General features: G+C 39.3%; 1 protein-coding gene across 7 annotated transcripts in view; it reads right to left on the bottom strand.

Moving 5' to 3' along the window:
• ZMYND11 (zinc finger MYND-type containing 11) overlaps positions 1-23,239 on the bottom strand; it is a 116,445-nt gene extending 93,206 nt beyond the window's left edge. For 3 of the 7 annotated variants that reach the window (XM_059839821.1, XM_059839865.1, XM_059839874.1), the window contains exon 1: positions 23,010-23,239. The gene's annotated coding sequence lies outside the window, so the exon portion shown is untranslated. The other 4 variants (XM_059839855.1, XM_059839846.1, XM_059839836.1 and 1 more) reach the window with 4 other exon arrangements.
• Positions 23,240-23,711: the final 472 nt, after the last annotated feature.

The raw sequence follows: 23,711 nt of genomic DNA, 5'->3' as shown, positions 1-23,711 counted from the left end.
TTAGTATTTGCAGTCATTTATGGAACTTAAGGTAGGATCTTTTCATACTTGGGCTATGAAGGTGTGATTCACCAGGGCTCTTGACTACAGCATGGTTCACCTGGGATTCAGGAATGCTCAGCACCACCCTCCACAGCAAGGAGCTGTTCCACACCAGGGCTGGGGCAGCTGATGGACAGCCCAGGCTGGAAGTGCTCAGCTACCCTGCTGGAGTGCTGCCACTTGCACAGATAATTACATATTTATTCTAACATGGCACAAACCCTCAAATCCTAGATAGCTGCACACTACCTAAGGTGAGAGACCAAATGTCCATGTGCCTCACTTATCCACTAAATGTAAAAGCTTTAGGTGGTACTAGGCAGGAGAAATGAACTCTCAAGTACACCATTAATACTTCCAGTGAATAAACATTCAGCACTGTGATAGTGACCATTTGTTCGTACCTGGAATTTAATTTTTTCTCATCCCTATAGAAGCAAGAATGAAAATTACAGTGGTCTTTTTTTTATTGTACTTTTAATTGTACTGACTATAGAAAAATTCTTACAAAAACCATGTATTTTTAAAAACCATACCTATTTCAATTTTCACAAAAGAATCTGGAGAAAGGAAATTATGCGCTACATTTTCTTAATACATTATGCCTCCAGTGACCTTCAGCTCTGATGAAAACTGCCACCACTCATTTTTTTAATTACTAACACAAAGTTCTGGATTAGTTAAAGAGCTTATGAACTCTTCAATACTTCAAATACATTGTTAAAGGCAAAAATGTAAATGGCCTTCATTCATAACATTTTAAATGCAGGTGACAAGTCTCACAATGGCACTGTGAGAAAGCAGAGGAAACCACACTCAAAGGGTTTGAATGACCTCAGGAGAGAAGCTGGCATGTCCAGAGCAGTGTGGGAGTGGAGATTGTTGTGAGGTGCCCTCCACCACCACACAGGAGCACAGAGACAAACAGAAAAGGCCTTGTTCACATGTGCCTGGCAAAGAAGAGACCCCACAAGGTCAGGATCTGATCCTCAGACAGATCCCCAAGAGTACAGGACTGGGAAATGCTTTCACTGGAGATAGCCTGGCACCACTGTAGTCAGAAACCAGAGTAATGATGGGATGGTAGCAGGAGCTGCATGGAGGTAGGAACTGGCAACAGAAAAAGTCTATGGGATGATTCAGGCTAATTCTGGAGGAGAAAACATTATCCTTCATTGGGTCATGTCCACAAGTTGATTCCATAGCAAAATCCCACAGCTCAAACCATAAATGGATGTATTTGGCCAGCACACTCAATACTGGACTTCTTAAACGATACAGAGGTCCGGGGTACTAAGTATTATCCAAGAAAATATTTCATATCCAAAGCTCATAGATAACACTCCAAGAAGATACTAAGACCAGGTGACAGGGCAACTCATTTTCTCTAGTGTAATTCCTAGCATCCTACAGAAGTTGATTTTTTGGTAAGATTTTCAAAGAACTTCAAATGCTTGTCCACAATCTAAAGCTGGGGGAGTTGAGTCTTTGAAAGGTTAAAGGGCCTGTCCAAGATCAGTAAATAGCAAAGGCAAATCTCCAAGCTCCATCTCTGCTCCCTTACTCCATCATCATGAGTCAGAAATAATCCTGCACCACAGCTTTATCCCAAGGATTACAGAAATTATTTTGAAAGACTGCATATGGGAAAAATACATAGATCTAAAGTTCTGACATGAATTCTAAATAAGATTTTAAGAGAAGTAGAGTTTCAGTTCAATTCTATGCTCCAGTTACAGTCTCTCTTCTAAAAATCAACTAAAAGAAACTCATTTCAAAACAACCAAGATGAATAAACAATCTTTTCAGCACAGCAGCGAATCAGGTAGATGGATGTTTTAAAGATATGAGTTCCAAGTTTTACATCTCATTACTGCCTACAGCCCTCCAGTCTCAATCCTGACAACAGCCAATAGCTTTTATGAATAAGCATGTTCTGGAAGAGACGCTGGACTACACGGCTGATAAACAGACAGATAAAATGGAACAGAAATACAAAATGTCAAACATCCATTTACCACAGGTACCAGCCCAGGAGCCTGCAGTAATGTTTATGCAGATAAGAAAACAAAGATCAAAAAGAAAGCTATGCAAATAGTTTGCTTCCATTATTTATTATAAGATTTTGGCTTTGTAAATATAAATCAAATACAAATGTACAGCACTGCCAAGGAAATAAATTATATTAGATATCTATACATTAATATATTCCAGCAAACTAGTCTAAGGAAAGAATCTAGCCATAATTCAGTCAGGAATATGTACAGAACCATACTATTAAATTTCTACGGTATCTGAAGAATAAAACAAGTTTAAGCAATGCAGTTCTTCAAATCATATCAGAAGCAAAATGACTGCAAACTCCTAAAGCAATGTTACTAATTTATTATTGTTACAGCTTAAGAATGTAGCCACATCACATAAATTGCTTCTCCCTCATGTAGCATCTTTGAATCGCTCAATTTGGGAAAAAAAAAAAAAAATCCGAGCTGTATTACAAAGAGACTGCACTTTATAGCACAGGAGGTAGCAGACAGTGAAACAAGAAATAATATAATGGCACGAAGAATTATAAGTCCATGCATTTTGCATTGGACCTATAATTTATATGATAAATAACAAGTGCACAAAAACTTGAGACACTCAATTGTTTTTCTTGAAGAAAAAATCTGTTTGGTATAGGGCAGGTAGTTGGAAAACACATAGATTTTTCAGTAATTCTGAAATGAAAGTATCAGTAACAGCTAAAATGTATCTCATACTACAAAATGCCTTCCTAACCATTTTGGAGTGTTACAAGGTGTACATCTACTTCTAATTAAAAACAGGATAAAGATATTCAGAATCCTAAACAAGAGCTTTGCCTTCCCTGGATCTCATCCAAGAAGGAGGACTTCAACATTTTTTTTCTCTTATAATTAAAAAAATGCTGGATTCAGCTTCCACTCAATTATACATTTTTCTGCAAATCCCTATTTTCAAAGAACAAGAAGACAAAGAACAAGGGAAACATTGGGGCACTTTATTTCCTTCAGGTAATTCATCACACTGATACAATTTTGGTACCCCAAATTCTATTTCTCCCACATTCATGATCTGCTCACTGCTCTTCCCCTTAGCCATAGTATCTGACTACTTCTCTGCTGAATTCAGTTTATTTTAGTCATTTTTCCCACACCAAGTGAGCCTTCTCAGTTGTCCAACTGATTTGCTATAAATTTTCATGGATTATAGGCCACCTCCCTGACATCCTCCCCTCTCCTTCTTATATCTTGTTTCCTGCAGTCGTGGGAAAGGGATACTACAAGATGTTTCATCTGATCTCTGCCTGATTTTCTGGAAGATCCTTATTTATTGCCTTTTTTTTCCCCATTTGCCAGCATCTCAAAAAGCCAAAGATTTTGTAAAAAGCAGTACCTATCAATAAATTACAAATATTCTTTAAATCACCCCAAAACTGCTTTGAAAACTTAGTGAATATAGTAAACAAGAAAATGCTAATTAGAAGGAATAAAAAGTAAACCGACTTATGTTTTTTAAGTGGCCACAGCTAACAGTTAGAAGAAAACAAGCAACAGAAGTACATTTTGGAAAGCAAATGTCATTATTTAAAAATGCAATAGCTCTTTTTATTGGGAGTGTTTTAGCTGCTGTTTTAAGTAAGCTACATGAGGAAATGTGAGAAGTAATTCTATTGTCTCCATGTATTCACTTTTTTAAAAAAACAAAATCTATATTTTTAATAATTTATGATCCTAGACAAGGAAATTTTCTTCTCAGTCTACTTTCTCTTGTTTTTCTTAAGAAAAGGAAAAGCTTGTGTAAAATCTGTGCAACTAACTATTTTTTGAGAAAGAATTAAAACAGACTGCCTGACCTGATAAGCCCTCTGGAAGACTCAGCTAAAAGTCTAAGAAATAGAAAAGCCGAGCTGCAGGAAGATTGCACTGACTATTCTGGTACTAAGTCTTCTGTCACATGTGCCACTCCCATCTTTTTTAAGTAGAAATGACAATGCATGGCCAGTTACTGACAGGAGCTTCAACAGTGTAGCAGATAAATTTGTTTAAGAAGGTCTATCCTGCAGGTATGTCCAAGTTCACTTCCTGGCAGTGCTCCAGGTTTCTTGTGACACCAGGAATGTTTCTTAACCAGTTTCAAAAAAGGTCTATCTATTTTCTTGAGATTTCATAAATCATCCTCATTTTTTTGTAAAATGGAAAAAATGCCATCATAAACATGCTGATTACTGAACTCTCCAGTCACTCTTGAATGATGGATTTTCAGATTTCATGACTAAACACTCAGATTCAATGAGTGAACAGTCCTGTTTAATTATACTAAGAAATCCAAGAGGGTGTTTCCAAGCATAGGACTCATGTTCAACAGCACAAGCACCCTCTGAGCTGCAGCCTGAAACGAGACAATTTCTGTAACAATATTCAGTTCTCTCAAAAGCTCCAAGGGCAGCTCCAGATTGTATCACAGTGAATGCCTCAGCTCGTTGATGGCAACAGAACTCTGACGTCACAGCAAAAAGTAAAAAATGGGCTATGAGCAAATCTTCTCAGGCTTGAGACATTCACTCTGAATGAAAAAATAGCAGTACAGTGCTGGTACAAGAATTGCTAGCAGGATGAGTTGTCTCTGGGTGAAGATTTTAAAGGAAGCTATTTCTCTGGAGGAAAATGATGCAACTTCTCATGACATTCCTTCCCAAGTTATAAGCAGTTTCTCAATTTCAAAGTAACAATAATTTAGTTACTAAGTACAAAATTTGCTAGTTTTATTGTAGCACTTTCTTTAAAACTAATCTGGATATCATAGTAGCAAGTGTTTTTCACTATTTCTAGAACCTAAGCATAATTCCATTTCCTGCTACTGTGGGGATACCAGCAACTTGAAGTTCCAGCCATTTTTACTGAGCTAATAAACAATTTAGCATATTAAATCTGCTTGCCTTTTGCTTTTGCACTTGCCTTCATTGTTATGAATATCACTTTCTCTCCATCTCGTCTCTTCTTACTTCTGATTTTCTATTCTTCTAGTGCTAAAAGTATTGGCATATTATCTTTTTCTGCCTTAGAAGCAGACCTGTTCATAGAATGAAATGGAAGTGTATGCCTTAGCAACTGCTCCCCCTCTAATTTATACTCCAAATGCCTCGTAATACAGCAAAGTGCTGATAGTGCTGCTTTACAGGAAGGAAACCATGCTATAGAGAAGTATATTCAGAATCTTTTACAAGCACAAAAATGAGACTGGTAAATCATGGCAGCAACCAGATGAGTTACTCTCCCCAGCCCATGGAGGGCAGCCACAGCTCCTGGCTCACAATATTTCAGGTACAGCTCTTGTGAGGCTGCCAGTCATGTACTGGCAGCAGGGCCATGCTGATGCTGCTGAATAAACTCAGATCACTGGATTTGGAAGAAACCAGTCAACAAAGGTCACTGAAGCAAACACCAGCCTAGCACTCAAGACTGAGACAAGTCTCAGCCTCCATTTTGGGAGCTCTCAGCTATCCAAAGCACATGGTACAGGAGTTTTGGCTCATATCCACATAGGAATTTCAGTGTGTAATCCCCACAGCGTGAGCCAGTTTGGCCACATTTGGCCTACACAGTAAACACTTAAAAGCAGTAACAACACAACATGTGTCATACAGACATCATGTCAGGTTCCTCCATCTGAAATCCTCATGTTTAGATCCTACAGCCTGGCTTCCAATCCACACTTACCCAGACTGGCTGTGTGCTGTCATCCTCACACTAATACTGTGGGTTAAATGGCTTTTTGCTCTCTTCCACAATCACCTCCCTCTAGACACATTTGTAGAGATCATAAGAACCACAGGGATTGATCAAAGACATATTTACTGAATTTCTGGTGCATGCCACAAAGCTACTCAAATATATGGGATTCTCCAGGGCTAGAGATGGAGAAGGTAACATAAGTAACAGCATAGTTTCAGTCTCTCTGTTGGAACACCAATGTGAATATCTGACTCACAACAAATCTAAATCCTAGCTTATTAATATAAGCAGGTTGTAAATACAAGTAATAAAGATTAGGTATTTTTACTGACTCAGCAAACAGATCTGCATGTTTCAACCAGATGCCTTCCCATCTAAGACACCTGTCAGGCCCACAAATACCAGCTCTTTCTCAAAATCAAGCTCTAACTAGAAGAACTGACTACTACAAGGGATCTGGAGAATCTTTTAATTTGAAGAAAACATTAAGTATCCTGAGCCTTTCCATTGCGCTGAAGAGAAGGAATCCTAAAGAGAAATCCATCCTTAGCTTGGGGCTGCTAAAGTAGTGTTGGCTACCTGAATCCTTGGAGGCAAGGGTCTGTAGCCTTTGGGATCAGGAACAAAGCTCAGCTGAGGAAATTACAGGAATAAATTTAAGGAAAACTGACCATATGACTGTTCTCCTGCCTGAAAAGTTTGCATAATCCACTTCAGTTGATGGGGTAGAGAAAAGCAAACAAACTGGCCCAAGAGTTCTCACAGTACCTACAGCAGACATTCCTCTACAGTCGATTTGGAGAAAGCAAGGCAAGAGGAGTGGTAAGTACTCCATGGTGAGTAGCAGCTGGATAAGGTTATTACTGTTTTTTCCACAAACCATCTTGGCAGGGGATCTTGTAGCCTTGAACATTTTTATGCCCACGGCACTTTGTAAGATTCGTTTTTCTTTTCTTTTTTCCCTCCATTTTACTGTTGGAGAACCATTACACAAAAAGCTGAGTCCAGAAGGCCTAGTGAAGTTACCCAACTTCAGCACCACCATTACCAGGGTGTGCAATTTAGGAAGTCTGATAAGTGGTTTTTATGCTTTGTTCTCCATGAGATCAAAATAATTACACTCAATAACTAACAATGTCCAGGCAATTCTGCTGTAAATAGTCCTGGGCACCTCTAGTTAGCTTATAGTCAATGCACTGTTTTGGTGACTTTATGCAAAATAGAAACAGTCCCCATCACAAATTTCTACTATAGACAAAAATAACAGAAGCACATTAAGCTGCTTTTCCCTGTCACCCCTGATGAACTTCATATGGCGACCAGACCAAAAGCCCCTGCTGAGCCCCCGAAGCTGAATGTGAAACGGAAATATCACAAAAAAACACTGCCAGCATCCCAGAACATGACTCACACTGTGTAAGTACCAAGTCACTACATTTAGAAGATTCTTGTCTGGTTATCTTGTGTGGATAGATCAAGCACTCTGAAACTCCATTTGCTGAAGGAAGCAGACTGAGTGCCAGGGCTCCTAACTTGGTAGCTGCCTCCTGTGCTAGTTAACTTCAGGCAAGTCACTGCATATCTCTACACTACCATTTCCAAATGCAAAATTAATTACACTAATCCCTCTTCTGCAGCACTTAAACATCTAGGCATGAAAAGAACTATCCAAAGAACAATTTATGTTATTAGAGCAAAGTAAAATACTGCATGGAAAGCCAGGGCCAAGTCTCTTCTGTCAATCTATCCCTCCTGACAAGTATAAACTCTTAGATACAGAAATTACTACAAAATGCTGTTTAAAATCGATAGACCTTCCTGAGCAGAGTAAAATGGGGAACTGCTAAGGGAAAACCACTGAAACAAGACAAGATGTAAACTATCCTAAGGGCCAGATTTCCAAAGATGACTGAAAACAGATATGATGTCCATACGTGATGAGATTTTCAGAACCAACATTTATTCCAAGTCCCGCTTACATCAATTGCAGCTAATTAGTGCTGCCTTTGCAGACATCTGCAACTTTAATCACTCTGATCATTGAAAATCTGACCCCAAGTAAACAAACTAAAACAACACTGTTAAATGTTGCTTGTATGACTATTGTGGAAAACTTCTTTAGACAGAAATGTGACTTTTAAACTGCAGCTTAGCAATCCATAAATGCTAATGAGATCATGTGCTGTTTTGTCTTGTGATAATTTTTTCTGATTAAAATCTTGTTCTTTTTTTAACCTAATAAGAACATTACTAGTCTAAGCACGTTCATTGTTCAAAGTTCAAATTTACAGCTAAAATAAAGAGAGGTTGCTTACCAATAACCAGAATTCTATTTGAGACATGAATTCTTCATGTATATTCAAACTACTGGGCTACATATATGTTTTTTCACTTAAGACCAGTCTTCTATCTTTGCAATGAATAAGTATATAAGTTACTGATTGTACCACTTTTGATTTCCTCCCAACCATAGAAAGAAAACTCAGATAAATTTTAAAAATTCTAAGGGAGAACAAAGTAATCAAAATAGAAAATGTTTATGTGAATAAAGCATATTTTTAAAAAGTTGCTTATTGGTAAATCAACTCTTTCTATTTTGAGGGCACTATTACAGTTCATCATAGTGACTTCAACAGCTACACCTGGCCACTAAGCACCTGAGGGCATGGAGTCTTTTCTAGAAACCATTCTAAGAGCGCATGATGGAGCTACAGATAGCATCACCTCCAGTACCTCAACTATTTCTCAACAATGTTTTCTGCTCTGGAGAAGCACTCTGTAGTGACAGTGGGAGATTCATCTTAGCAGTCTGATAGCAAATTTTGACAGTCTCCAACTGACTGACAGTCTGTGTGGAAATGGCTGAACTGTTAAACCCCCCAGAAAACACACAATGAATAGCCTGAAGCATTTAAATGTGAGAATACAGAAGCAGACATAAAAGTATAAAATAACAAATTCTGCTTTAGAGGCAGAATACCAGCAATAAAATTTTGAGTTTAAAGAAAACCTGCTGATTAAAAAGTAAAATTCTACCATGATTTGAGACAGAAAATGAAGAATGTTATTCATAAGAACATATGTGTCTCCTGCAAAAGCCTCTGAGGAAGTGGCCTTGATGAAAGCAGAAGTGGTAAACACTAAGCCCAAGACCTTAATGAGGCTAAGTGACAATTCAAACTCTTTTACCCTTAAGCAGATATTCCATAACAACTTTAATAAATGATACAGAAAGAGAAAAAAAAAGGTAAGAAGCCACATGGATCTTATTTCAATAACGTGCAGCATGTGGATGCTGGATGGCTTTCCTTGTTGAAGTGTTCCTGATTTTTTTTCCACAGGAAAATGTCCACAGATGACAGAAAACTCCAACTAGACAGACACTAAAGTGGGTAAGATACCTGTCTGTCTCAGAGCACTGACAGATGGGGCTTCAACCCTTTGAGTTACACACAACAGGCTGGCTGCTGTCACAAGGGCTTGCGATGGCATTTTCACTGAGTTTGATACAGAAGAAATAAGTAAAATTATTTAAGCTGCGTTACACAGAAAAATTATTTCCAAAAACAAGGCCAAGCCTTTGAACAGACAAAAATTAAAAGAACAGGAATTTTCAGAAGCCCATACATTGTCATAAATTTTTCTGTTATGTAAGTACATGGTACGTTATTTACTATTTTTACTAGAAATGAAATTATGTAAAAAGAACTACTAACAATAAGAAACACCAGTGTTAATATGTAAATTCTAAGGTATCTTCAAAATATTTTCCCATTTCTAGAAAACTAAAAAAACCCCAAACCTCTTTTTGTGAACAATCTATTTGACTTCGGTATGATTTCACTCACAAGTACTAGACAAAAGTGTTTTCCTTGAAATCATTTTCAAAATGAAAACTGTTTTTCCATCTACTTCTAATATCTTTGTCTAATGGGGTACATATGAACTGTGGATGAAGCATCTCTAAACAGACAAGTTATTTTTGGAAGAACACTGTGACAGTTCTTGTAAATATTAGACTGCTATGGTTATGCAGTATGGTCTGACAATGGATTATTTCGATCTCCTCTGGAAATCCATTCCAGGTTAATATTGACTATTATTATCAATCAGTTGATAGAGCAAGCTTGCAGCTTTGAAGTTCATATTTCTGCAAAATAACTCTCCACAACAGGATGTGGCTTGTGTTCTTTTTCACCTACCTCTTACTCTACAGTAACAAACAGCAAGTGCTTCCTACTGTAATTTAAGCAGGATTCTGAGAGACTGAGTGGTAAATGATAAAACATGCCTTTGTATGTAGAAGAGAAACATTTCTGTGCCAGCAGATGATTGCCATGTGCAGATCTGTGATTGCATAAGTCCTTTTGACATCACCACATAAATTGGCTCCCACTCCCTTGTTGACACACATGAAAATTCCAGGCTTGATAACCTTGTAAAAATATATACAGTTTACCTACAATACAAACAAGCATTATTTCTCCTACCAGTGAATTATATCCATTCCTGCTGCACAATACATCATATGTTTAACAGTGCACACTACTCAGCAACTTAACCTATTTCATAAACTCTGAAAACCTACCTCTTCTATGAATGCTATTACTGAATATGCCACTTCTTATTTTTTCTGTACTGTATCATGCCACACTATACTTATTCATGTGCACATACCAAATGTAATTTGGAGCAGGGATTTTCCTAACTTTTTTTATCCTGTGCTGTTATTTCATAAGTTTCCAAGTACATATGCATTACGATTTAAATAAACAACAGTAACAAAATCCAGATGAAATTTTACAGAAATGTAGGTACTCAGAATGTAATTAGCCAAACCAGAATTCAGCCAGGGCAACATCACAACTCTTGTGGAAAACCCCAACAGATTATACAAATGGCTTGAATGGGTCAAAATTGTAAGTACATAAATATACACTTTAAATGAAATTCCCAACATAATACAGCATCATCTATCACCTTCTGATTATCTAACACAGCTATCAAGAGTGCCAGAGCCTCATTAGCAAACACCTTCTCAAAGCTACCTCCACTGCAGCCTGCTCAAGTCGGAGAGGCAGGAAGTGAAGGTCATCATTTAAATTCAAGGCAAAGCGACTGTAAATCAGCGCTTGTGCCCGATGTGGGGCTCCTGCGACAGCGCTCACCAGCACCTCTCCACCCGGTCTGGCAGCTCAGGTAATTTCATTAACTCAGTGAAACTCGGAAGAAACGCTGGAAACCGGGGCTGTAATTTCAAGCATTCAAGAGTTTTTTTTGTTTCTTAAATATAGCAACATACACGTCAAAAGGTTTGATACCCACTGCAATACTGCACTTCATGTATTGATCAATAATCATCTGGTCACCACACCCACCAGACTGGGCTGAGCTCAAGGGATGCTCGTTTGCTCTCCTGCCAGGACTTAAGCCTTCTTTAAGACCCTGTCCTTTGACAGCTCCTAAACTGCAATTCAGCCACCCAAACCTGCTTTTAAGAGGCATCTTCAGCTCTTCAAAACCTGAAAATATGTTGCATTAACACTGACACTTTGCTTTTATTGTCACTGAATTCTCGTTTTTCTTTGACATGCTGCTGATTTCAGCACCTTTCTTTCTTTAAGCTCACCCAGTTGCCTTCCATGACTAAATTCCCTATTTACTGGTAAAGAAATACACAGTGAGGACACAGCAGATTCATTTGAGTTTGCAGCCCTTTCAAAGTTCTTCCAAATGAAAGAGAGCAAAAGTATCAGATCCCTATAAAAAGTGTCTCACTGAGGTCTCATTCAGCAGGGGAATGGCATTCCTTTAAACCTTTAGACTTTTAGCCAAATTCCTCCTCTGCTGCCCAACTCCTCATGCACATATATCATGACATTATTTCAAAAAACAAATGGCATCCCAGAATGCCCAGATGAAAGTATACCAAGAAGCTGTACCAAAATTGTAATAAACTAACATAATAAAGCAGAGGAGCTATTGGAAGTTAGAAAGCGAAACCACTGAAAAATTCACTAATTAAGAAAACACCAAATAAGATGAACAACTGACCCTCTCCTCTGTTTAGAGTCTCTCTGCTGAAGGTACAGGGAGACACCTAACATGATGATAACTTCTCATCTGATGAAGCTTTCAGTGTAGATCAGGAAAGTACAAGGAAATAGGCCAAGGGATCCAGACACAAACAGATGGAATTGGCATGTCTGCATTCTGAGCCTTCATGGAAAAAAGGGAAATACAGTTCCCATCTTCATATGAAACACGACTTTTTTTGTTCCACTTGCACTCAGACAGACAACTATCTCATAAGAGCATGAACTTCTCTTTTCATCTCTGCAGGGAAATAACTGAAAAGCACATGGGTGACCCTTAAAAAACTCTGGTGCCAAGTGCATCACTGCCAAAGAATTTACCATCTCTCTCTGGACAAGATACTTGCCTATTGCATACCAAGAGGAGATTTGATTGTGAGTAGCTCCCTCTCAGGAAATACAGGACACTTAAAGGCACACAAAATTTTCCTCTGCTTTTCACTGCCACATATTAACTGCTGCTATACTTATTCCCCTTTTTATGTACTTAGATTATTGGGTTTCTATAGCTGCAGCATTTAAGTCTAAGGTGTTAAGTTTTCTAGTCGATGTTGACATAAAATACAAATTTCTCCCACTTTCTTTCACATGATTATACTTACAGAATAAGCCATTTTCAAAGTAATATTTAAATTCAGAAAGTTATTTGGGGTTATAATTTTAAAATGTGGCTTTCATTTTCTTGTTCACAAACTATGTCTGTTATGAAAATATTTCATACAAGCTGCTGCCTAATTAGATGACTTAATGTTACAAAACTCTGTATTTAAAAGAACTGCCAAAGAATATCAAAATCAGATTTTTTCCTTTGTTTGCTATGATGTGCTTTTTTCGACTTATATTATGTGCAGAACAAAAAAAAGTTGAGTGATAAGACAATGAATTCACATTGTATTTTCCTTTATAATGTTCATCAGTTAACTGAGCTGTTCATAGTGTGTTTGCTTTTTGTTTTTTCTTTTTTCTTTTCAAAAGTGTAATTTAGAAGCCAATAACCCAAAGTGTATTACTGAACACTTTAACAGTGTCCAATAGGTAGATGACCTAGCTGCACAGTGATTAAATGTTTTAACTGCTAGATCAATGGATGCAGCATGAATTAAAATGGCTGCAAGCTTTTCCAGGCATAAGATGAGACCTAAAAAAAAAAAAAAGGTACCTTTTTATTTCACATTTCAAAGAAAATGTAACCATTTATTTTAAAAAGAAAAAAATACATGGTTTCCTGACAGAAATAACACAGCTTTTTTCTAATATATAGTGACTAATCCATATATTTTAATTGTCAAAGATCTGACTACATTTTTGCCATTCTCATACTGAATAACCTCACTCAAGAAAAAAAAAAAGCAGTCTCTGCTCAGGAAACATAATGGTGTTAGGATCTGGTCCAAAGTGAACTGTTATCTCACGCGTGAAGATAATGAATGTTAATTTAAAATAATGTTCTTTCAACTGCAGGGTTTTTTTCATACAATCAATCAGGCCTAAAAGTGTGTGCGTGCGCACTCTCTCTCGCATGCACTCTCTCTGTCACTCACCCATAAACACTTCATTTTATATTCTCATTCCCAGAGATTCAGGAGAAAATTTTTTGCAGGTGTAAACTAATATTGCTGCACTAAAGTCAACAGAGCTGCACCAAATGACATTAGCAAAGCCAGTGGTGCTCTCTCCCGTGACAAGGGTGCACCTCGATTTCCACTTAATGTGCATCTCACAACAAACTCTCCCTTTCTTCTTTTCATATGTGCATTTCCCAGCTCTTACTGGTACTAAGCAGACAACCACTACAGCCTTTCACTAACATGCCCCTCGAGGTGTCCTATCTCCATCAAATCCCTCAGAGAAGGAGATACAACATGGCTCTTTCCTGCAACCTCAGAAGCTGCTCTTGGAAAATGTGCAAAGAGAAAGAACACTGCAGTGAGGCTGCAAGGCATGTGGAAAGGACAGAACAGACTTGACCTAAAAAGCGGTAGGTTTCAACATACAGCTAAAATATTCAGTTATTACAGGAAAGAGAAATTAAAACATTCAAAAAACAGAACAAATGTGTAAAAACAGGAGCCATAATCTACATTGCTATTGTTTGGAATATTGATGAAAACAAGTATTCTGTAGCTTTCTACCTCAGAAAATTGCCTCATTTTTGACACTTTTTAGGAGACATCTGATGGCTGGAAACAAGACTCTGGATTACATGACATGCTAGTTTGATCAAGAAAGGCAGTTCTCCTGGAAGAAGAGCCAAGAGGAAATTTGGATACCATTCCTTCCCACTGGCCCAGGAAATACTGCAACTGCTTATCCACTAACTTGGCAGAGCAAACCATGTTCAGCTCCTCACTCCTCGGTGCACCTGCACTCCAAAAATCTGCATCACCACACAGCCTTAGCTGATATTTATTGGTATTTCCTGTGCCTGTGTGAGGAACAAAAGTCCTTCCATTTTATTGAAAGCTCCATGTTTTCAGGAATTGGTGTTACAACTTAGGCTAATACTCGCTTAACTGGAGAATGGGTTATTTTAATGCTACTTCTTACAACTATTAAGAAAAAGAAGATCAGCATGAATTGGAAAAAAACACCCCAAAACAAAAAAAAAAAAAAAACCAAAAAACTGGTTCCTGGAGATGATTGGCTATTAATCTGCATTTCCTAAAGGTGCAAGTTCAATAACAAAAGGAAATTTCATGTCTGGAACCAGAGAGAAGTTAGAGAGTATGCTTCCAATTAGGAGATTTACAAAGAAGCCTTCTGGGAGCCAGCAGAGTGCACAGTGTGCAGGAAAAGGAAGAATCTCTTTCTTACAACAAATATTTCCTGAAAGTCTATTTATTTCAGGTCAGTGTAAGCAGAAGATGAACACAAAGGTACAAAACTGAAAGATACAATTACAGACTGGGAGTGTCCATGTTTCTCACTTTCCAACACTGTCAGTCTGAAACGCTCCCAGGTATGCTTTAGCACTCTCCTTCAAAAAGTTATGTCAGTGAAACACAACATTTTCTTTTAACATGCAAAAAACAACCAACCAACCAACCAACCAACCAGTATTTTAATATGGCAGCTTTTAAACAGCCTGATATTCCATTCTAGTCAGACTGCTAAGAGGTCCAACACCCTGAGTTATCTGTAAGCAAAATGAACATCCCTTCTCACTGTTCCTCATATTTTACTATCACAAAGAGGTTTTAAGAAAGCTATTTTTATTTGAGAAAAAAATTAAAATTTTCTTTTTTTTTTAATATTAGAACCAATGCCAAATTATTCAGTGTGCCATATTGTATTCAAATGTCAGCTTGCATGTAATGACTGACACTGAAGCTTCCTGAGATAAGTCCAACCAGCCAGTTCTTAAGAACATCCTAAATTCTCAACTATACTTATGTGAAGCTAAAAATGGTCTCAATCTGATTCCTGGAAAAACAAATAATAACAATTCTTCGCTTTTAACTAAAAATAAAGTTTCCTGCAATTTTAAATGTTTAACAAAGAAGGAATAGAAGCACAAGGTGAGGAGAACATTACCCAGTCTAAACAATTTGCTGCATGGAACAAAAAGGATTGTCTAGATTTGCCTACTGTTTGCAGGTAAAGATAAAAACAGGTAAATGATAAAAAGATAAATTTTAGAATTCAGGTTTTTAATTTATTTTATATGATAAAAAATAAATTAATTACTTAACCTGCTTCACAATTTCTGTTATTTTGAAACAATGTTAAAATACACAGTTCCCTGACATACCTGTTTTCTAGCTTTCCTAATGTAAGAATAAACCTTTCTTCCCATAATGGCATTGGCTCTTCCAGAAGGAATTTCTTCTTTTACCATTTTCTTTATCTATAATTAAAGTTTTCCTTAACACATAGGATTTAAGATATACAGAAAATGGCAGAAATCACTAACAGAAAAATATCATCCATGTTTTCTCTGTTCTTTTCCTAAGCACTGTGAACTCCTTCAAAGACTAATGTACATGTAGGAAAAGTGCCTTAACTTCAATGGAAACACACATTAATGTAAAATTTAGCATGTGCAGAGAAACTGAGTCATACTGCTGATATTGAAAAGGCATAAAAATGCCCCATGTAACACTGCTATGTAACTCCATAGAAGAATCAAAAATACAGCATTATATAAAATTATATCAGCACAACTACTTTTGACTGTGTTCTTCCTTGAATATTGGAGTTATTTGTAAGGTTTCAATTTTTAAAACTAGTTTGTGGAACTAAATTTGTTCATCAGTATGCTCCAAGATCTATGCATTTTCATGCCTGTGGGAAGCAAGTGTTTATATGATCAAGGTCTCCATCATTATATTAATATTAATCTATGGGTAACAATGAATTTTCTGCAGTGAATATCAATTTTCATCAGTGAACAATCAGCGACTGTGTGGCCTGTGATTACATTTTATGAAATAGCAATTCTTTTGTTTTGATTTTGTACAATTTTGAACCTGGATCCTAGTAATTGCTTGGGGGAAGGAGCTTGTGCATAAACTCTGGGTTTCAGCTTGTCTCTGAAGTCAATGACAGCTCACAAGACACTGATCACAAAATTAACAACCGACCAGAAGGAAAACTGGAGAAACCCTGCTCCATTCTGAGGCAGAATTTCCACTTTAATTTGTGCATGTGAACATAACACTGCAGTGTTATGCAAGGCACAGACTCTGTCCTCTTTGGAAGTTTTCTTTTACTAGCAATGACACCAAGAAAATAGTAATAAGGCACAAGCAGCCAGTGCAGACTTGGCTGGTGCTTGGTCTCTGGCTTGAGAAGCATCTGTAATTGCAAACAGGTATCTGTAGAGTGAGATCTTCTCTTACTGAATGCATAAATGTTGTGTGAGACTCAACAGAAAACGATAGCGTGCTAAGAAAGATAAAGCTCTCTGATCAGTCTCTCAGATCTTAAAGATTTGTTGAGCAATAAACATATCTTACATACTTTTAATTTCTTTTTCACTGTGTACTATTTCTAGCTACTTTGGGATTCTGCTAATCATTTTCTCTCAACTCCATTTTGTTTCACTTCATCTCTTTCCCAGAAGGTTCAAATAAAACCTAAGGTTGACAGACAAGAATCGCTCTGCTAAAATTAGTGAACTAAGTGCCATGTCCCATGAGTCACAGCACACAACTCCCCTCCAGCTCTCTTTAAAGGACCAGATAACAATGCCATGCCCTAAGTGCATGGGATCAAAGTACAAATACCCACTTGCCAAAACACTGCTTTGGAGTACTACACCTACTAGCAGAGTCCTATGCTCTGTAACCAAAACACTGTAAAGTCAGCTGCATTAAAACCATTGATTTGAATATAATGCAAGTCGGTTTAACATAGTAACAAACACAGGAGAAATGAGAGGTAAGAAGGAATACGTTCAACTCTTCTTTTTCAAAATTACTGTATGTCAAATCAATAGTACCCTATTACAGATAAAAAATTAATTATGACAGTGAGCCCAGTTCTTTGCATGCAAAAAATACAATTTCCACAGAAACGGTGAATGGGATATTACTGCTATTTTTGTTGGCATGTTTAAATTAATTTTTTAATGAGTAAGTGGATTTTAGTACTTTAAATTCCAATGTGTTTGGTGTTAAATTATTTATTAAGAATAACTTCTATATGATAGTATAAGTGAGAGTTGTATGAAGACTCTCACTTATAGTTGTATGTAATCCTGAATTCACAATGTTTTATTCTTCAATTATTTAATCCTGGAATTTAAAACTAAATACAGTGTAAAGGTACATGCAAAGATATCCTGATTGTTAGTAAATACACCAATAAATCACATTTTACTTATATTTTGAATACATTTCTAATTTTGATATTACAAATACTACTGCCTTTTTATCAATAACATGCTTTAAACTCAAATTTCATTTCTCTGTATTTTCATACAGATACCTTTTGCATTCTAGTGAAGCGTAAAATGAGAGATTGGAAGAAAATAAAAACCAGTCTTTTTGTACACAAAACTCTCAATTGCTACCCTTTGGATTTATCTATATGGTACAGCTACAGGATCAGGCTCTGATGGGATATTACCAAAGCTGGCTAAAATTAGACACCATGAGCTTTAACTTGGGTTCATGGACATGTCACTATGTATCACCACTGGGTCTGCTGTAGCCTGCCCACAGGACTAAAAGATCCTGGTCATTTCAGGGACAAAAATAAAGAGAATAAATAAATATGAATGAAATTTTACTAAAATGCTAGGTTTACCCTTTTTTTTTTTCCCTATATAATGAAATATTTACAGCACGATAGAAATAAATCAAAAGACAGTTCTGTCTTAATTTACTTGATGGCAGACATTGGTTTAAAGAGATGATAAAATTATGTTTAAATACTACAACTGAAAATATGGTGGAAAAAAATGGGCTCAATCCAGCCCTAGTGTTTCTGGGAGCTGTATGTGGAGAGGCCTTAGAAACCAGACAACCCCATGTGCCACACGAGTTCACCTGTGCAGGCTTGAGGCCACAGTGCTTGTTGTACTGTACACAGCCACTCTGATGCCCATTGTTTACCTCCACTACACCCAGAAATGAAGGGGTTTGTGGGGTTTCCACTTTTGTTTTGCATTTCATATGCTTTCAGCAACAACAAGTAAATTCCTGAAAAATGGAGTCATTACGTCATTTTATAAACTACCTACTTTGCAGGCTGTACTCTCGCCACTGGAAGATTAAACCATAGAACAATAACCCAATTATGAGCTAAATTTACATTCAACTGATGAAAAATGATCCAGAACCTGACAAGAATAATCTTTGTTCACAATGTTTAGCACAAGCAACACTGACAGCATAAAATGTATGAGCTATATAAAAGATGACATACGCTGCACTGCCCAGCTACCAAGGGCACCATGCTCCAGGTACTACACACATAATGTGGGAGTGTTCACCACATCCTGAGACTAAACAAACCCAACAAAAACCAAGGCACAAAACCCTCAGCAGATAAAGAACATGATCCTGCATTACCTCCTAAACCATCAGGGCAAGAAGGATGGCTAAACAAAATCCTATTACATGGAAGGAAAACCACTGCAATTAATAAAATCTGTGGTCAGGATTTTAAACAAATTTATATATTTGTTGGATAAATGAGAAAAATAATTGCTCCAACAATTCCGATCTAACTTTTGAAAAAAATCTCCAAACTCTATTTCATTCAGGAAAGTAAAATCTTGTGTGCATTTCATTAGTAATTTTAAACAATTCCACATTTTATGAACCAAGTTCATCACTGGAGTGAGGTACACATACCTTGCACAGATTAATTTTGTTTATAGTTCTAGTTAGCATTTGTAACAACCTGCATTATGGGTAAAAGACATCTTTTACTGACACTTATGCTAATCTGGATCTAGCTAAAAAGTCATTTAAGAAGCAAATCAGAAATTTCCTGAAGACATTTTCATCATCACCTTGTCCCTTTTTCAGAACTTTTAGCCTGGACTGATTCTCACTGCCTGAAGTCTTCACACACTTCCAGAGATAAATGCTCTGAAAGACCGTGGAAGGCAGTTATTATGAAAATTAGTTACAGGTATGTCCAAAATTTGTGAACTTTAGTGACTGAAATTGGGTCCTCAATTTCAAAACATGTCTCTTAATTCTAAAATCCCCCTCTCATTCTCAGACTGTGTGAAATGAAACAATTTGCTAGTTGACTAGATAATGCAGGCATCTACAGAGACCTTTAGATGCCTAAAACTGAGAAAACATCCTTAATGTTATCTTTTATCAATTTCCTTTAGAGGTATTTTATTCTAACCCAGCGACTGCAGATGGCAGAGTTCAGTGGTCCTCAAGCTGTAGTGCACTGGTAGAAATGCACAAGTCTAGATAGAACCTGAGCCACTTCAAGGTGAGTTTGAGGCCAAATTCATGGTCCATCTTCTCAGGGAGCACCACATCACTAACAGCACCCAGTATGTTTCATCTATGTGCAGGCAGAAATACCAAGCACACTTCACAGCCTTTCACTGTCTCATCTGCTTTTGAGATGACCTTAAGCCAAAAAACAGAACCCAGGCTCTTCTGCTGCAGAAGCCTCAGGTCATGCTGAACAGTTCCTTCTCCTCTCTGCTCCAAGGCAGGGGAAACCCAGGACACTTGAACAAGACACCCACAGAATTCCTACTGCCAGCAAACAGTAAGGACACACAGCACACGAACTACTGGTCACACATCGTGTGCACAGTAATTCCACACATGAAATTCTTGTCACTCCAATAGTGCTCACTTTTTTCCTGAAAAGTTAAGAAGCATTGCTCTGCCTCATACTACAGAAGGACTACGTCAAACTTTTAAGAATTTTGGTTTCTGGTGAACAAACTCAATTAGGTTTTTTTACATTTATATTTAATAGTTGCCAAGTGCTTGCTTAGATTTAAAAAATAAAACAAACAACACCTTCAGAGGTGAAATACCTGTAAAATTTTTGCTACAAAGCTTGAAACTGTTGAAGAGATCTTCTAGCACATCACCAAAGTTTCAAGACCCCCTCCCAACATCCACAGACTCACAACTCCCCTTACAAAGCCGACTTCAACACAAGACAATTTCCATCACATTATCTGGTTCATGAGGTGGAGAGGAAGATAATTTTTCTCACTCAGACCTTTGCTACTGAACCGGATACCAAGTATTAGTTGCAGAGACCACCATCCATAGCACAACCAACAGAGCCATCAACACAGCCACTTTTTTCCCCACTCACTAAAACCAAACTCACCATCAGCAAGATAAAGTGCTCTCTGTTGAACTACTTACCCCATGAACCATTCCCTTCCCTCCCTTCCCCTTGCAACGATCTGGTCAATGCACAGAGGGTTTGTTTAGGCATGGAAAAGCTGGCATTTTAAGGCCATAAATCCACAGTGGGAATTAATTAATGCCATAGATCCCATAAAAGTGGAAATTATTTTGTGGGCACTTCCGCTTTTACACAAAACATTAGTCAGCAAACAGTTGACTTCCCTAAAGACTTTCTGTAGCACACTCAAGAGTGGTTGATAATTAAAAAAAAAAAAGAAAAAGTGGAAAGATGCCAGGTCCTTCGTACTAAGGAACTCAGCAAACCCAAAGGAGTGCAACCTGAACCACAAACTGGTATTTCCCCTCCCATTTCCCCCCTCCTCACACCTGCCTCAGCATTCACCCCCAAAGAATTAAACAATTTCCTACAAAAGCATGAGAAATGAAAAATACCAGCATTGAGTAGGACAAGAAAGCATTTTGCACTCTTTTTCCTTTCTATTGCAATAAGAGCTTCTTAAAACTATAATAAATAGAATTACTCCAACAATACAAAAACCATGCCAGATGATTCCAAGTTAAATTAAAAAATCAAACAGCACCAAATTAAAGTTTTTTCAGTCCTTTATCTCTTCTAAAACCACCCCATATCTAGCATCTGTAAAGTTCACAGAAGACCAAAAACAAATTCTCAAAGCCTGCTGGTTTCCGGATAAGCCCCAAAAGACACACAAAGTTTCTCAAATCCTTAACATCAGCATTTTATAGGGGGGCTGTTGTCTGGGCCACAAGGAAGGTCAGGAAAGTGCACGAAAGCTCCCCACCATCCTTACCGAGGGCTCTCCCACACCTACACTTCCATCCTTTCCCTGAAAAAAAAGGAGACAGGCCTCTGAGCAGCCCCGAGGGAGGGGTGAAGGCGAACACCCCACAAAGTGCACCGAGGGCAGCTATCTGCAGACACGGCTTCGGGGGTGTACACACACAAAGATCCCCAGAACGCAAACAAAAGCGAGCCCGTCGCCAGTTCGCATTCCCGAACCGCCGAGTCCGGCACAGCCCCGGGAGGGCCCTTCCCGGCGCTGCCCCGGAGGCCGCAGGGAGCCGCGTGGCAGAGCGGAGAAATCGCCCCCTTTACCCCCCGGGCCCTGCCCCAGAGCACACGGGAGAGGCGATGAAGCCCCCGGGGCTGTGCCGGGGGTCAAGGCGATGCCGGGCCCCGGTGCCCCGCCGCACGGCGAGGCCGTCCCGGCCGCGGGGGTGGCACCGCCCGCTGCCGCCGGCGGAGGAGGGCTGGGGCTCCGAGTTCACCCTTTCCCCGTCCCGTCCCCTGCCCCCCGCGGGCACGGCAGCCATGGCCCCTCGCCCGGCCTGCGGGGGCCCCGCCGTCTCTCTCCTGTGGAGCCTCGGCGCTGTCGAGCAGCTGCCATTACTCGGGCCAAGACCCGTCCTCCAAGCTGGCATCCCCCTCCCCAGCGAGGAATCGCGGCGGCGGCGGGGGTGTGTGAGCGAAAGGAAAGCGGGGGAGAGTGGGGAGCAAAGCGGTGGCCCCGCGTGCGGGAGAGAGCGGGGCCGGGGGGTGACGGGGCTGAGGCCGGGCTGCACCACACCCTGCCCGGCCTCGCCTCTCACGCGAGTCCCCGGCTCCCCCGCGCCCTGCAGGCCCGCACGGAGCGCTGGAAGCGGCGATTCTCTCCGGAGCGCCCCTCTCCCCACCCCACCTCCTCCCGCCCCGGCTCCGGGGCTGGCTGCAACTCGGCACGGGGGCGCGGGGGACCCGCCGCCGCCTCCCAGCCGAAATTCGACCGGGGAAGGTGTGGGGACAAAAATAATCGCCGTTAATAATCACACGCGCTCCGCCGCCGTCCCCTTCTCCTCCTCGGTTTCCAAGCGGGCTGCCAGATAATCCTGCCCACTCCGAAAAATGAAATAATAATAATAATAAAAAAATCCCGCCTTCCATCTCCCCCCCGCAGCCCCACACATTTTATTATTAAGTATAATTGCTCCCCCCTCCTCATACGGCACCCTGCGGGGAAGGATTGCCCCCTCCCCTGGTGCCCAGCCCTTCCCCTGTCCCCTCTCCCCCATCTCCTTGGAACAGTGTGTACATGATTTTGTAGTTTTTTTAAGGCGCCATGTTTATAATCCTCCATCATATTAAAAAAAAAAAAAAAAATCCACCCAGCATGAGACACGGCGTCTCTCGCACCCCAAAGCCAGGGAGGCAGACACAGAAATATCCACAGGGCTGTAAATTCACCCCCCCTCCCGCACACACACCCCTCCTCCCCAGACTTAAAAGTCTCTCTCACCTTGTGCTGCTGGCGCTGCTTCTGCTGCTGCAGGGGGGGAGAAGTTAAGCCAGGGGAAACTTTTCAATCCCTTCCCCAGGCCGCTGCTGCCTCCTCCTTCCACATATTTTTCCCCTCAGAGTTTTATTGTGTCTGAATTTTCTCTCTCTCTCTCCTCTTCTGTCTGTCCACAGTTCAGGTTTCTGGGGTAAACAGGGTTTAGGATGGTGCTAGGGATATTTGGGAGAAGGAGAACTCTAGTGGTCTCTGCTGGAGTTGCTGTTTCTTTTATTATTTTTTTTTTAATAATCTATTTGAAACGGATCTTTAACTATTTATTATGTATGTATTTTGTCATATTCTTAGGTCTGGACCCTCTCTTGTTGCAGAGGGAAAATGCGGTGCTTATCCAGCCTTGATACATGAAGATCCCTCCTATCACGAAGTCTGACTTGGAGAAATGACAGATAATGTTTTTGAAAGTAGACACTCATCTTGAGCAACAGAAACTAAAACATAGAGTTCAGAGTTGTCAATACGACCTGAGCTGTAGATCACAGAAGCATAGAATCATTTAAATTGAAAAGACCTTTATGATCATTGAGTCCAACTGTTAGCCATACTTGCACTGCAGGGTAGGGAAATACCTATAAATACAAAAGACATAAGTTTATAGGAACATATATATATATATATATATATATAAGTAGCAAGAAAACGTGC

This window comes from Haemorhous mexicanus, chromosome 1 (assembly GCF_027477595.1).
Source record: "Haemorhous mexicanus isolate bHaeMex1 chromosome 1, bHaeMex1.pri, whole genome shotgun sequence".
Lineage (NCBI taxonomy): Eukaryota > Metazoa > Chordata > Aves > Passeriformes > Fringillidae > Haemorhous > Haemorhous mexicanus.
Note: the sequence above shows the minus strand (reverse complement) of the source record. Positions and strands in the feature narration are given on the sequence as shown.